Source organism: Pinus tabuliformis, chromosome 6 (genome assembly GCF_031772625.1).
Source record: "Pinus tabuliformis cultivar Carrire ecotype Pingquan chromosome 6, CPIR1, whole genome shotgun sequence".
Taxonomy (NCBI): domain Eukaryota; kingdom Viridiplantae; phylum Streptophyta; class Pinopsida; order Pinales; family Pinaceae; genus Pinus; species Pinus tabuliformis.
In genome coordinates, this window is record NC_142292.1 from 1490364365 (window position 1) to 1490380081 (window position 15717).

A 15717-nucleotide genomic window follows, 5' to 3' on the forward strand; every position below is an offset into this window, starting at 1 on the left:
CTTTCTTTTCAATCCTATTATCACCTACATGGACCAACCAATGCATCGGTGGATGCATTGGAAATATCACTTCACGTGAGATGGCCCATGATCTGCTTAGGTTAGGAGTAGGAGTAGCGTTTGCTTTATTTCTTTGTTTCTTGATTTTCTTACTTTGTTTTTCTTTTGTCTTGCTTCTTTCCTTGGCTTGTTTGTTTTTTCACCCGTAGGTTAGTTTCTGCATGAAATCGTGTTTGGCTTCTTAGACAAGTAGGGTGAAATCCAAGAGGAACTTGTACAACTATCAAAACTTTTCTATTTATCTATACCCTCTCTTTGTGTGAATATTGCATTTCTCTAGTTGATGATACCCTGACGGAAAATATGTTCCTTTCAGATAGAATCATGGGGAAATCACGATTCTTTCACTCCTAAATAGTACCACGTACTCTAATCGGTTTTCTATATTCAGTTAACCATTCTCAAGTCAGTCAAGTAGAGTAAGGAGAAGGGGGAAACCTTAACAAGTATGTCAAAGGTATATATAAACATCCTTCTCTGAAGGTACAACCTCTTATGTTCTCAATAACTCGAGATCCCTCTTCCACCTCATGAAATAGATAAGTTCCTATGCAGATTTCTTTAAAAAATGAAAAAATTGAAAAAATAAATAAAGGTGAAAGAAGAGAAAGGATTCCTGTGAAGAGTGGTGAAGCAAGTAACTCCACTGGGGTATTGTCTAGGTTCGCTGGTAGTGGAGAAATGCTTGTGTTCCTGAAGTAACTTTATTGGGGCACTATCTAGGCCTGCTAGCAGCGGAGAAACACCAAAGATGAAACTAAAACACTGATAGTCTATGTTACTTGTGCATCTATATACCCCTCATCCCCAACCAAAACAACTCAGTTTGACTTGGCTTGGTATGTGTTTTTCCAATAAAGAGAATGGTAGGGAGTCATCTTTAACTCAAGCTAGTGAAGAAGCTATGAAAATTGAAGAATCAAACAATACTTCTAGAAGAGTGAGACTCTCTTTACACGAGACAAGGTCCATATAGAGAGTTGGAGTTCTACTAGTGTGTTATTAATGTTGTAGCGGCTACAACCACCCTCTAAAATTTTTCCTATGCTTTGTTTTGGAGCCTCCCTTCTAAATTACAACAACTCATCTTACACTGACCCAGGTACTCATGTTTTGATTGAGCCTCATACTTTGCATCATGGCTTTTTCTTTATTACTTGGTTTACTATCTAGCCCACAAGTCGATCTCTAGACTTGGTTTTATTCTAGTTCGGAGCTTACCTTAGAGAACTGCGCAATCCTTGAGGGTAACCAACCTTGATCTCGGGAATTGTGCAGTCCAAGCTTACAATGAGCCTTTAGCTCCAAAATTGCACAGAGCTAGTTGACAGCCAACCTTCGTCTAGGAAATTGTGTAGAACATGAGAGGCAACCCAGAGCCACTCAACCTAGAAATTGTGCAGAAGCCTCTTGCCCAAAAGTTGATCAATGCATGAGCCAGTGAGTTTCCCATTCTTTCCCAGAACTGTGCAACCTCTCTAAGCAATGCATTGAATCTTTTCCCAAAAAATCACAAGAAATAAAATCAAAAAAGCATCCCTAGAAAACAGGAACCTATTTTTAGAAAACCAAAGGATACACTTGAGTTATTTTGGAAATTGTCGACAAGTGTCGCTTTTTCCTTGATTTTCGGCCTTCGCATCATAAAACCAAAATCGACCAAATATATTTAATCAATGCTACTAGAAATCATTTTCACATTCGATCTTGGAGCTCTAGCATTCCTATGGAGATCAAGGAACCTTCAGTGCAGTCATCGTCACTATTCCAAGTAAGTTTTGCTTTTCTAATCTTTTGTCGCTTTTTCTGTCGTTTTTTATTGTTTAGCTTGTGAGAGTGATGTTTCACTTGTTTTTTTGAATGAATTCAGGTGTTTTAGCTTGCTTTAGCTTGTATAAGTGTTGTTTCAAGTTTCTAATTACCTTTCCCAAGTGTCGCATACATTACCCAGTTTTTGCAGGAACACTTGTCGTTGCGGAAACTCTCTCCACATGCTTCGTTTTCCTTTAGTTTGATTGATCCATGCACTTGTTTTACTTGCATGCATCATCACTCAGTCATTTCTACACCTAATGTCACACCATCCTTCAGATATTCTCGACTTCACACCCTCTTGGGAAGATTTAGGGTTCCCTTGCCTAGATCTTGCTTTCCCTTACATGCACTACTCATTCTGGGAGCTCAAGGTCTTAGCATTGGCTTATGGAATTGCAAAAAGGTGGCCTTTGCCTAGATCCAACTATGCATTGCGCAGTTCCAGGAGCCAGCCTCCCAATCCTGGCCACTGAGACTACATAATGCACAATATATCCTGGCCTTTTCATAGACTGAATTGTGTATTGTGCAGTTCCAGTCAACAAGCCTCCCCCACTAACTGTTGGGACTGCACAATGCATAGTTCCAACAAGTAGCCAATCACCTCTATGAATCAAGATTGCGCAATATATCTCGCCATTGGCCGGGTTTGTTGCTTGATCTTGTCTTGAAGTTGCTTTTGGTTTTGAGCTAACATTTGCATGTCATGAGTGTCCTCTTTATCTCCAGGCACAACATTTGTTTAGCATCTCTCTAGAAGTTACGATTAACATGGCCTCCAAGGGAAAGACATCAAAGGAAACTGTCGATAGTAGTACTAGGGATGCAGTTGAGCAGACGTGAGTTACCTTACAAGTTTATGTAGACACTCAGTTGTTCATTGAGAAGGGCATGAAGTTGACATGGCAGCAAATCAAGCATAAGTTTGCAGAGGACTTCAAGGAAGACTTAGAGGACCGATAGGTTTATATCAGTATCCAGTGGTTAGGCTTTTACAAGGTTGCATGCAGGTACCCCACCTTCCCATGTACGGACACACTTTTCTATGCTACCCAGAGCCAGGTGAACACGAGAGATATAGTCAAGCATTGGGTGAAAGAGTCGTCAAAGTTCAAACAGACACCCAATCATGTTTACAAGACAAAGTCTCTCAGGAAGGCCTACCAGTTCTTGATCATCTTTTCATGTCGAATATATGATCAAGAAAGCACTGAGACCTTTCCTAGAGGTTGGGTGGTTGTATTGGACCAATTGGTGAGTGATACAAGGCCATTCAACTAGTTGGACTTGTTGTCTTATTAGTTGAAATTCCATGTGACTAACGCCTGGAATTCGTCCAAGGATGAGAAAGTGAGATTCTACATGTCTACATACTTATTGGATGCAATCCATGCCCACCAAAATTTTCATGGCATGAGATGGACATGGAGACCGAAAGATATTGCCATCAATATTTATTGCAAGTTTCTTTTCGACTGTAGTTACCGAGGAGTAATGACAAGGTTTACTGACCATTTCATCATCCCATTGTACAAGCTGATCTTTGAGCAGTATCCACCTTGCGTGTCCCAAGAAGAAATGGAGGTGATACTTAAAATTGTAGATTGGTATGCCTCACCCGGTGGCACCTTCATCAGAGTGTTTGGTGGAGATAAGCCTCTGCATGTTCTACTAAGATATGCCACGGACAATCTGGTCATGCAAGAGGTCTCATATCACCTCTCCATAGGGTTATCATCAGGACTGCATAAGAAGATGAAAGCACCATGACCTGCCCTTCTTTTCCATATCAAATTGTACGAGATTAAGAGCTTGAAGGATGCAAATTTTAAGGCCAAGGAGATATTGAAAATTGATTTCGGCACCAAAGACTTTAATCCGTATGATCCCCATGGTATTTGCAAGAACCACTATGTGAAGGTGTACTATCCATGGATTCATGCTACATTTCACTGGCACAAGGAAGACCCTTGGAGGTATTGTTACAATGACTCCAAGCTCCATGAGTTGGTTAGTATAGCCACAACTTGGAAGGTTTCTCTATAAGAAGCAGCAACACAAGAAGCAACAACAACAATAGCAATAAGAAGCAATACAACACAGGACAAGGGAAAGAGGAAGATTGGCGAAAACCTAGAGGTTGAGAAAAGATATAAGATGAGAGCATATCCCATCAATGAGAAAGAAGCTTTGGCCGCAGAGGAAAAGAGGCAGAAACGGATAAAGAGGGTAGAGAAAAGGAAGAAATAAAATCTTGGAGGAAGTAGAACAAAAGTTGTAGGAAAGGGAGAAGAAGTTGAAGGAAGAGAAGTAGCTAATAAGGAGAGAAAGGGAAGAGAAGCAGAAATAGGAGGAAGAAGAAAGGAAAGGTGTGATGATAGAGCACATGATGCCCATACAAGTTAAGGAGTCAGGACAGCCAATAGCTGAAGAAGAGGGTGAATAGATGCATGATCAAGAGATTTCTTAGTAGATTGAGCAATTGGTTGAATTGACAGACATGGAGTTGGGGGATGATCCATAGAGTGAAGATACGAACCTTATGCGGAGAGAACCTGAGTTCACCTCTCAGTCTCCTCCACCTTGTTAGAACCAGTCCTAAGTGAGCAAGGAGAGGTTATTCTCCTTGATGATGCTCTAGTTATGGATGTGTACAATCTTTCATTCGATGTGTTTCAATAGAATATTGTATAGGTGTGGAGGAAACACTTTTCGTATGATCCGACACCTGTATTCATGAAGGAAAGGGTGATAGTGTCAGATGTTAGAAAGCACCCAACTACCATTTTCGATGCCACCTTCGCTTATGCAGGAGAAACGAGTTCTAATGTTAAGTTCCTATTGGTTGAGAATTAAAAAATGGCAAAGAACTTGCATTCGGCTAGGGAAGAGGTAGAACAACTTAGAGAGCAAAGCGCAGTTTCTACAATTGTAGAGATGAGGAAAGCGATACTTGATGAAGTATCAACACTTGAGACTACCATGCGGAATATCTATGATGGAGTTGTAACCGTGCACAAAGCAGTTGTCCATGTGCATGGCTTATAACATCAGAGAAAAGAGTTTGTTCAAACTCTCAAGAATATACATGTTGCCATCGCCCATGTGCAAGAGTGGACAATGTAGTACAAAGGGGCCCCACTTCACTTGTCTAATATGAAGAAGCCTCAGGTAGAGATTGTTGTAGTGTTTTCTTCTCAAAAATGTACGAAGAGAAACCACTTAAGATTGTGGATGAAAAACAATCTCAACAATATAAATGCTGCTAAACATTGTAGATTCGCAACAACTGATAGAAACAAAACCTGCCAAAGTCCGGATCTATGCCACAATCATAGTTAAATAGAAAAAAGAAAGAGTAATAACTCCAATCATCCAATGGAAACCAGATATACAAAGAATAGTTTTATTATAACACCTGTGAAGGGAACAAATAAATGTTACTAGTCCCCCTCTATGGGATGGGTTCTTGGCTATCCTCAAACGTCTTCAACTTAGGTAAAGTCTCTCTCATCTATAATGTATAAACCCAACAAAAATATGGTGTGCGACAATGAAAATGATAAGAGTTACAACAGTGAGTGCATAATCAAAAGTGAATAATGACTGGAAAACCCTTCTATTTATAACAAAATATTGAGTTATCCTCGAATAATGAGCAATAATTAAAATATTATTGATCCCATTCTTGGAATAACCACTTAAAATATTTTATTATATTTGGTTAGGAGGGAAAAAGTATTTAAACTTTTATTTAGAAATAATAAATAAATAAATGAATTATTTATCATCTCAAGAAATTAGTTAAGGAATAATAAACAAATAATGATTTATTTAATTATTCCTAATGGATTTAGACAAATTTGACAAAGAATAATAATTAATAAGTGATTAATTAATTATTCTTAGAGAAAAATAAGATAATTAATGATTTATCTGTTTATTTTTCATGATTGGGTCAAATATGACAATGAATAGTAATTGAACACTGGTTTAATTAATTATTCCTAGAAAAAAATCAAATAAATAGTGATTTATTTAATTATTCTTCATGGGTTGAACTATAAATTACTTAACAAAGGTGGTTTATTAAGTAATTTCTCATAGTGAAAGCAATTTTACTATGGTAAAATTGACTTTACATGGTGTACTTCGATGTATCTAGTAAATTAGAATAGATGATCAATTTTTTAGTGATAATAGATTACCCCCCAACGTAAAAGTGTTAGGAGAAAAACGTATGACCGCAGTACATTGTAAAAACACAATCACTAGACATCACAAGGGAGTCAGAGAGGGAGAGTGAGAGACCAATAAAGCTTAATTGAAAGAAGATAGGGATAGAGGGGGAGAGACTAATGCAAGTCTCCTTTTATGTTGTGGTACCAGAGCTCAATGAGGTGGGGGAGGCATACACATACCTGCCGAGATAACTTAGTAAAAAATAATAGTTCGCCCAGAAATATAAAATTGAGTAATGAACTACATGTTGAATGGTATATGATATGCTGGCATAATAGAGCTAGAAAATAATACAATGTGTCCCATATACATAATGCACCTAGAAAAACATGAACCATGATTGAATACAATAATATCTGAGTACATGAGATACAAAGCCCCTTCCCTCAAAAAATGGGTGGGAGGGAGAGTAAAACAACCGGAGAAGCCATACTGAACAAGGAAGGGCTTTACAAATTTTAATGGATCATCTGGAGGAGACGTTCATGCTATGAACACTGCGATCAGTATGAACCGAACCCATAAACTCTACAAAACTGCATCTGAGGTTGTATCATAATAGGTATGAATTCGGGCATGTGGGGGGCTACCTGAAGGGCCACCCCCTCATGAGGTCTGAAACATCTCACACACACTCGGGAATCACTGGTATAATCTACTTCATCACTGGACCATCAAGTGTATGAATCACAAACACGAAGCGACCAATTCAAAGGGAAATAACGAGACCCTATCGATTTGAAGGGGCCCACATATAAATATAACTTATGTGTTGTGTCCTAGTCCTATTGCTATGTTCTAAATTGCTCTTCTGCCCTCCCGAGGGGGTTGGGGGGGTATGTATAGCGTTCTAAAGTCAATAAAAGTAGAGTCAATGTGTTTTTATCTAGCCTCTCAACGTTATAGCAGCATATCAAGGCGCTCAAGCTAAAAGCAAATGATTCCATCCCACCACTAGAGGTAAACTCCCTGAAAGGGCCTATTTCAGTAAAGAGAAAATCCACTTTGAGTGCCCCAGCTGTGCCTTTTCCCCCCTAAATATGATATTTTATAAGACAAAACCTGTGAATGAGAAGGACCCGGAGGGACTCATATGAGGTATGAATACTCAATCCGAGGCGCAAAACAAAAATGGAAGCTGGAACCAAGATATACCGCCCTCTAGGTTGTTCTTCTGGAATAAATGAGATGATGTTGAAAGAATAGGGCCCGCGATAGGTGAGGCAACGAGGATCATCAACTAAGGCACAAGGTAAAATAGTAATGTGATTGATGGACTGACACCAGGGATAGTGGGGAAAAGTGGGACTGAGGGACAAACAAATGACTACCCTTGTGAGAGCATATAGTGCATGGTTGACCTAGCAGCAATTGACACAACTCCAAAGGGGATGGGGACAGTATGACTGGAGGCCAAAATGGGCAACACAGGATTAATGGTATGCAAATATGGATGGAATACTATGACATGATATAATGGGACATGAAATAGACTCAAAGAATGCAAGGGTGACTCATCATGGATGCTCTGGACAAGGGTGACTCGATGACGTTGCCACACAGACTAGGCTAGGTGGGGACCATCAAAACATGAGTAAATGATGGTTACTCATGAAAAAATTTGACACATGGTACAAAAAGTATTAAGAGGAGGTGGACCTCAAATTACAAGTGTCGTTTTATGAAGAAATTTTATTTTGAGAGGCGATAAAGTGACCCTTCTTGGAAAAATGACTTCCTGGTGAAGTGTCAAATCATCAAAAACTAAGGAAGACCCATTATAGAGCTCGATGAGAGATTTCCAATGGTGCTGACAGTTCGTCAAGCTGAGATACAATTTGGTCGCAATGTGCGACAAGAAAACTGTGGGTTTTCCTATAAAAGGGAGTTTTCCCTCCAATTTGAGAGGAGGAGAAGGCCTTAAATATTGTGGAGATCGTAGCAGACAAGCGAACCATCGGAATCAAGATATTCTACTTTCAGGCAGGTGGCCTTACTTGTCTAAATATGGCCTTAATTCTTCTTGGAATGATGGTTCCTAGTGAAGAATTAAGGGAAGAGAAAAACAAGAATGAACTACTAGAGGAGGTCTAGAATCATCCTCACCACTAAGTCAAACATGGGGACTATGTGGACATAGAGTAGAATATTTGAAGATATGGTATCAAACATATATGATATGCGATGTGCATATGGCTCGCCAGAGAGGTCGGTAGGACAAACTATCCAAGGAATGGGAGGATAATCTACCATACCTAGATTCGGTGGGATCTAGGTCGAGACTTAATTGAGAAGATGGCCAGGGGAAAACCATCATGTCCCCAAGCATGGGATACTACCCGCAAACATATGTGATGGAGGGGACTGATCTGGTATGCAAAGGTGGGAATGATGCCCCTCAGCAGGAGGAGTTTCTGGAGAGTAATTTTGTTCCAAGTGCTCGATAAAGGGATTCAAGAATCTTGGCCCAACTTGGCATGAGATCCTCCAAGGTATAATAATGAGATGTAGGGGCCTATGTGCCCCCCAGTATACTACATGCGTAGTAGATGTATTTAGAGTGGTGTACTCCAAACACATTATATGATACATAATATGATTATGCATATTTATATGACGATGATGGTTCGCCATGTGTTGAGTTTATGGTTGTCTTCTATGGTATACATGTGATAAATGCCAATCTAGAATGTTGTTTGCAATGGCATCTACGTAGTTATTTTGGGCTCTAGGCACATGACTGAACGTAATGGTTTCAAATTCACGTACCAACAGCTTAAGTCGTAGATATTTTCTAAATAGGACTTGGTTATGCACATGATACACATCGTTCAATTGCATGACAAGTAGCAAGGAATCTAAATGAACATGAAGATGAAGGATGCAATGAGCGAGGTAATCGACTAAAAAACCTATCACTACATCATATTCAGCTTGGTTATGTGTGGCAGATCCAATGCACACATTGTTGGAAAGGACTAACGTATGCAAGGGGGTAAAAATGGCCCAGGCTGTCGAGGCTAGATTCCGGGAGAAGAAACTAGCACTATCGGCATGACCGATATATGGTGTGGATGATGGATCCATTTGAAATGTGAAAAAGACAATGGATGATATGATGCAATCTACCTAACTTCATGGAAGAAATAAGTACATGTAGATCAAAGGGATGTGCTATGAGCGAAATTTCTTGAGGTAGAGCACATCAAGAGAATTAGGAAGGAGATGGCCTTCAGAATCCTCCAAAAAAAATATGCCTTCTTACCTATGTGGAAGGGTGATCAGGGGTAGCCATATCTTCTATGATGTCTTCAGCAGGCTGGGAGATGGGCAGACAGGAGGAAGACTCACAACATGATGCGGCGACATTACATGGTGGATCAACTTGAGAAAGAAGGTTCAAATATGCATCATCTTGACTGGTAGACAACGGGCTAGTAGATGGAGGATCTACCGATGTTGAGACTTGTGATTCTGTCGAAAGAGGTTCGATAGAAGTGTGCGCAGAAAACTCAGAATGGTTTTTCTGCTAGGAAATTAAGGATGACGACAGGTAACGGATAGGGCCTGTGGTTTCCGTCATCTCGACGTCGGGGGGAGGGATCACAATGGCGGGGAAAAATTCCCCCTATTCTGGTTGACTAGTGGTACCAAATTCCACGGGTAGAGGATTAGATGATCCACTATGAGTGGCCTCATATTTGCGAAGTACCCCAAGGCAATCGCGAAATTCATCGAGATGAGGGCATCAGTCGGGATAGTGACCATGATGATCACACAGGGCCCAAGGGTGATTTGTGCACAATGTTTTGAGTTTCTTCGGTGGGCCTAACAAGTTATCATGGACTTTTGGGATATTTGACTTAGGGAACACTTCATGAACCAAAGTTTTGAGTTGAGGAAGCTCGAGACAATTATTGGTGGTGTGCCCAACAACTTTACACAAAGCGAATGGAGGTGACGGCTTTGGGGCCTTAGGGGATGGAGGAGCTTGGGGAGCCTTGTCTTTTGATTCTTTCCTTTTAGCTTTGCCCCCTATATAGATGCTTTCGTAACAGGAGTGGGTTCATGTTGACGTTGTGATGGAACTGAAGCAGCGGTAGGGGCCATAGGTACTGGTTGGACAGGGGTCAAAGCATGATAAGGTCTTAGCTGACCAGGCAGAATGATTGTAGGGAGATCGATGTACCATACTGGGATCCACAGAGTCATGTTAGGAAGGACCAGCGAAGCCATGATAGGGATAGAAAATACTCTGGGAGGGGGGAATAAGAAAGGTATCTGGCATACAGGGTAATGTCCCGGCAGAATAGCTCCTAGATGGTTGAGACCTGGAGGAACAATTCCTAGTGGAAACATAGGAGAGGCACCCACAAATAGAGGAGGTCCTGGTGGGTGGTTCTAGAGGGCTTACCTGGGAGGCAACAACAGGATACTGAGGAGCTGGCTATTGATCAAGTTTATCAGACTACTTAAGGGTAGTCCGTGACGCTTATAACATGCAAACACTCATAGAATTAGGCTCTGAGATGGGAGGGGGAGGACCAGGGAAAGAACCCAACAAAGAGAAATCTTTATAGACTCCGGGTGAAACACTAGTGAGAGGATTTGAAGATTGTTTATTAGACACCAACGAGATAATGGACTCGGGGGAGTTCACGGGTGCCGGCTCGTAGAAATTCAACTGATCGATGGTAACGATCTTCCCTTTGTGGGGGAAGAACATCTTTCGGAACACCGCAGATGCGATGGCTAACATGGCATATGTGTAACTACAGCCTAAGAGAATATTATAATCCAAAGGGGCATCAATGACTTCAATTTCAACATGGACAGTCTTGCCTACAAGAGTCACTAGACAGTTGCGGTACATGCCATGGGGTTGGGAGGATGTTCGTCCCAATCACGCAAAGTGATGGTGGAGGGCGACAACTCAGGTGACTTAAGTTGTTTCCAAACAGTAGCAGAAATCACATAGGTGGATGCACCTTCATCAATAATGCATTGGGAGATAATGGCATTATGGACTCAGACTGGTATCTGGAAAGCAACAGATGAAGGCAATGGGGGATGTTCTGATGTATTAACCAGAAAGACAATCAGACGATCGTTAGAAGGATCTACTATACCCAAGATAGTTAGTAGAGAATTCTTTTGAGATGGGCACGACTGGAGGACTTCCAACATCGACATGGTAGCAAGTGATTGTGCCAAGTCATCTACTATACTGTATGTATGGGTAGCTTGGTTAGAAGCCACATTACGACGTAATGGTCCCTTTGGGATCTTGGGAATGGCCTCAAATTTAGGTTGAGGGATCTGTAATGGACCATTAGGTTTCGTAAGAGGCTTAGCAGATACTTTGTTTTTCGGATCAGTGGCAAATGAATTCGAGGGCTGTCATATTGACGCGACCAAGTTTGCAGGTTGATATTGGAGGGGTTAACATCATCAGAGTTCATCATAAGGATATGGTAGTCACCAAGACCTGAAGGTTGGGGGCGATGGGCTACTTGACTTGGCTGAGGTTGAGCAGCAACAAATACTTACTGAGGGAAAGGATTTGTGAGCATTGTCGGTTGAGACGAGACAGAATTCTGAGGTGATTGTTAACCTCTAGAAGCTACTTGAGCTTCCCAAATTTGGCACATCTGGGGTAAGAGAGGACAGTCATGTGTATAATGGCCATGTACACCACAACATGCATAAGGCTTGTTCGTACAAATAGCCTTGTTCTGCCTAGGCTGGGTGCCCTGTTACTGGTTGTTGGTGTTATGTTGGTTCCCCTAAGGTTCACTAGGTTGATTACCTTGATTACCCTGGTTACCCTTGTTACCCTTCCCCTTATTCTTTTTCTTCGAATTTTGGGGATTGATCGTACTCTATTGTGCAAACAACTAGCCCTGAGGAGGCTGTGGCTGCTAGGGCTGAGGATGCATGGGAGGATGTAGTGCTAATGCTTGAGGGGCTAGAGCACTAGGCTGCATAAGGAGGGGCAACAATTTGGTAGACAGGTTAGAGTCCTAAAAACATGTTGCTAGCATAAGGAACAAGAGTGTTAGAGGCAGTGGTGCCCCCTTGCAGATAGCCATAACTTTGTTGAATATATGGCAAAGGGTGTCAAAGGGTTCCAAGGATATCGTCGGAGGCATGGGATGCCCCCTGTGCATTGTCACTTCCAGGACGAGGGAGGTATGGAATGACGGTATAGACATAACTGGATTACACATAAAACAGGTCATATCTTAGAGCGGTTTGGAGAGCTATTTCCTCCATCTGAGGAAAATGGGATGCGACATATTTTCCAATGGGTTCCAGAAGGCTCCTAAGAAACTAATCTAGATAGACATGGTCTTCGAAAGGTGGGGCATGACATGTGCTCCTCCTTTGATGCCACTCTTGAACATGGTCAAAGAGGTGAGTGGTGGAGGACTGACGGAATGAGGTCAATAGCTCTGTACCAGTGTCATATCGAAGAGGTAACTGGAAATATGAAAGGAACGCTTTATCAAGTGTTGCTAAAATGGAATGAGATGTGGAGTGCTGGTCTACATACCATTTTTCAGCGTCTCTAGTGAGCGTGTGTTAGAATAGTCGAAGACGAATGGAGTCATCGATTATGGAGTTGGATGAACACCACATGTGGAAGGATCGGACATGGTTGGTAGGATCCTCTCTAGCATTACCCTCAAACTTTAGGATGTCTGATGGAAGCTTAGTCGGCATAGAATGCCAACCTGCATCTTGGTGTATTGGATCATTTAGCAACTGGTTAAAATCTAGTAGACTTAACCCAGCCATAAAGGGGAGAATGGGGATTACCGGAACGGTTCCTGAGACTGTTCTACTTGATGTGACCACCTAGATAGAACCAAAGCCAACACCTGGTTGGGTTCCTGCACTAGCTCTGGGTCTAGACATGGTGACAATATGCGGTGAAGGAGGCTCGGACTCAGATGCGGAATTGGGTGAACCAGTATAAGAGTCAGTGTGGGGACTCGGAGGGCTATGAACTCGAACTCGACGAGGAGGGGTAATATGCCCAAGTGGAAACTGGGGGTGAAGGCCTAATAGTCTCCATGACAAATGCCTTGGTGGCACAATGGTGGTAAGACACACGTGACACAGAAATGGTGAAGGGAGATCAACAATATGCCTTTGTCTCAATGAGGGGAGATAAATTTATTATGTTAAGTCTTGGCTTGGTGGTGTAAACCAAGTGCCCTTCACTTAAGGTGTGCTTGTGTGTGCAAGTGTATTTATTGATTAAGCCCAGATCGTGTTTGTAAAAAAGAAAAAATCTTGTTGAAAATAAACTAAAATTAACAACAGAAAATGAACAAAAAAACAATTAACTAAACCCCACCCAAACTAGGTTTGCAAACACTGTGCTGGTTGGTGGCTAAATCAACGGAAAATACACTAAAATAGTCAAGAGATCTAGATGTCAGTGTGACTGGGATCAAGTGACACTAAGTTGTTGGAAAGTGGTGTAGCAACAGCAAAAAACCAGAGGGGAATATTGCTGCAAAAACATAGGGAGATGGGTGAAACAGATAAGGCAACTGATGGGACCTTATGGCCAATGACCAAACAAGTTTAAATTTGAAACAAGGATGGTGACAACCTATCTTTACAGATCTGAAATAGAAGGTTATACATCTGGAAAATGTGGCTAAAAGCGCTGCAAAAAGTCAAACTACTCACTCAGCTAAACTCCTCCTATAAAGGTGGAAGCATACTAGAATCCCTGGGAGGGGCCTAAATTCGACTTCGACAAGTACATCAAAGTAGATCAAGGCCTAAGCAGGATGAGACAGAGGTTAGAAAGCCCAACAAACATCTCTTTGCAAAACGTAGAAACAGATCTGAGAAAAACGCTAAAACCCATAAATCGTAGGTACTGACCTATTTTCCTATAGGGATCACACTTTTTGGGTTGGTAAGTGCACTCTGACCTCCAAATCGCACTTTTTGGGCCAAAAGGTGTGATTTCTGCTCCATGGATCCTGGTCAAAAAATCTCGGAAAAAAAGTGTCGCGTTTGTCGCGGCTAGTTCTTGTGACCTCCAGAAAAGACTAGAAAGCTTGCAGAAGCTGGAAATTTAACATATCTACGATTAAAAAACTATGAAACATTAAGAGAATTGAAAAAATAAGAAACCCTAAGCTGAAAACCGAAGGTCACCCAGGTTTCTGGATCTTAAGTATAAATCCTAGCGGAGTTGCCAATTTTGTTGTAGTGTTTTCTTCTCAAAGATGTACGAAGAGAACCCACTTAAGATTATGGATGAAAAACAATCTCAACAATATAAATGGATGCCAAACATTGTAGATCTTCAACAACTGATAGAAACAAACCCTGCGAAAGTCTAGATCTATGCCACAATCATAGTTAAACAACAAAAAGAAAGAGTAATAACTCCAATCATCCAATGAAAACCAGATATACAAAGAATAATTTTATTATAACACCTGTGAAGGGAACAAATAAATGTTACCAGTCCCCCTCTATGGGATGGGTTCTTGTCTATCCTCAAATGTCTTCAACTTATGTAGAGTCTCTCTCCTCTATAATGTATAAACCCAACAAAAATATGGTGCGCAACAATGAAAATGATCAGAGTTACAACAATGAATGCAACAATGAAAATAATCAAAAGTGAATAATGAATGGAAAACCCTTCTATTTATAACAAAATATTGAGCTATCCTCGAATAATGTGAAATAATTAAAATATTGTTGATCCCATTCTTGGAATAACCACTTGGAATATTTTATTATATTTGGTTAGGAGGGAAAAAGTATTTAAACTTTTATCTAGAAATAATAAATAAATAAATTATTTATTGATCATCTCAAGAAATTAGTTAAGGAATAATAAACAAATAATGATTTATTTAATTATTCCTAAGGAATTTAGTCAAATTTGACAAAGAATAATAATTAATTAGTGATTGATTAATTATTTTTAGATAAAAATAAGATAATTAATGATTTATTTGTTTATTTTTCATAATTGGGTCAAATATGACAAGGAATAATAATTGAACAATGGTTTAATTAATTATTCCTAGAAGAAAATCAAATAAATAGTGATTTATTTAATTATTCTTCATGGGTTTAACTATAAATTACTTTAAAAAGGTGGTTTATTAAGTAATTTCTCACAGTGAAAGCAATTTTATTATGGTAAAATTGGCTTTACATGGTGTACTTCAATCTATCTAGCAAATTAGGCCAGATGATCAAATTTTTTGTGATAAGATAGATGGAGAAAGAAAGGGTTTGGATGTTAATCCAAAACTATGAGCAGCTCGCCCCATTCATCACCAGCATATAGGCCTCATATACAAGGTTGTAAAAAAATTTGGATGTCATGGTGAGAATGCAAAGGATCCCTTAAATCGGTTCCCTCACTGAGGCTAAACACAAGAGCCATGTTCGGTTAGAGATCGACGGGTACATGGAGTAGCTAAGGTGAGAGGCCACCAAGGATGAGTTGGAGCTTAGCGCACATAACATATATGAGTTCATTGGTGGTCCCGTCATGGTCAACACCATGTTGCACATGCTTCAGGACGAGTTGGATACAGGTTC